Source organism: Myotis nattereri (assembly GCF_964212035.1).
Source record: "Myotis nattereri genome assembly, chromosome: 17".
NCBI classification, from domain to species: Eukaryota; Metazoa; Chordata; class Mammalia; order Chiroptera; family Vespertilionidae; genus Myotis; species Myotis nattereri.
The window spans coordinates 8,985,018-8,986,515 of NC_138092.1; positions in this window are offsets into that span (position 1 = coordinate 8,985,018).

A 1,498-nucleotide genomic window follows, 5' to 3' on the forward strand; every position below is an offset into this window, starting at 1 on the left:
TGTGCAGGCCAATGCTCTAACCACTGAATAACACCGGCCAGGGCTTATCTGCATTTTGTATTATCTAAATGTTTAAAGTCAGAGTTTGGAAAATAAGCCCAGAAAAGTAAACTCCTAGAAGCCATTCTATATAACAAAAGGCTAATATGCAAATTGTCCCCTTCACGGGGAGTTCCACCCGGGAGTTCGACCAGGGTGCAGGGTGGCTGGCCAACTGCCAGTGGCCCCTTCCCCGGCCGGCCCCACCCCACCTGTGCACAAATTCATGCACCGGGCCTCTAGTATTGTTCATAATCAAGAATAGCATTTAAGCCCTGGCTGGTGTGTTCAGTGCTTAGAACACCAGCTTGCATACTGAAGTGTCCCGGGTTCAATTCCCAGTCAAGGGCATGTACTTGGGTTGGCTGGACGTTCAAGATCAAGGTGTCAGCAGGGTTGGTTTCTCCTCAGGCCTCTCCTTGGCTTGCAGATGGCTGCCTTTTCTCTGTGCCTCACCTGGTCTGTGCTGTCTGTGTTCTAATTTTCTCTTCTGGGAAGAATTAGGGCCCACTCAAACTGCCTCAGTTTAACTTAATCGTTCCCTTAAGAGCCCTGTCTTCAAATACAGTCACATTCTCTGAGGTATTAGGGATTAGGGCTTCAATACATGAATGTTGGAGGGACAAAATTCAGCCCATAACACTAAGCAATTCTTTGTTGGGAACTTTGCTGTGAGGGGAACAAAGGATTGCGGTGGAACTAGAGGTGAATGGGGAGACAGGCAGGTTTTGTCTTTAGTCTTAATATTTACTGGGCAAGAAACTTCAGCTGCTGATATTACTGGTGAGAACGGCATGTAGAGAAGCTGAAACTGTGGCTGCAGGAGAGAGAGAGGGGTCCTTACAGTAGCCAAGTCCTCAAATACATGAGAGAGGCTGGGACCAAGAGGGCTTAAATGACTTACAGGGGTCACCAACTGGTGAGTGGTGGGGCTTGCATTTGACCCAGAAATTCTCACTCTGAGCCTCTATCCCACCAACTACATCTCAATACCTGTCCTTGGGAGCAGAAATAACTGTAACAACTCCTCGGGAAGGGAGCAGAGGACACGTGTTCACATGCGGAATTACAGCCGTCCTGGAGGCCTCCCCCCCCCCCGGCACTCAGGGCTCCTCGGGAAAGGTGAGGGACGGAGGTCGTGGGTTCATGGAAGAGGAAGGAAGGGACATGGATGAGGCTCTGTGTGACTGAGGGATGGACAGACACACCCTCAAGAAGCCCAGTCCGAAAGGGGTTCACGTTCTGAATCTGAAACCCAGCATTGGCCTGTTTATTTGAACGCCACTTGGCTTCCGGTCACCGCCACGTTCAGACTTCTCATATGTGGATTGCTAACCTCTTTCCCCAGCGCCAAGGCACACGTGGCTTTATGGCTTCACAATTTTGCTTCTACAAACTCTCTTATCATAGCACTTGCGTGTTGGAGCCCAGACATTAAACAAATCAATCAATAAACCTT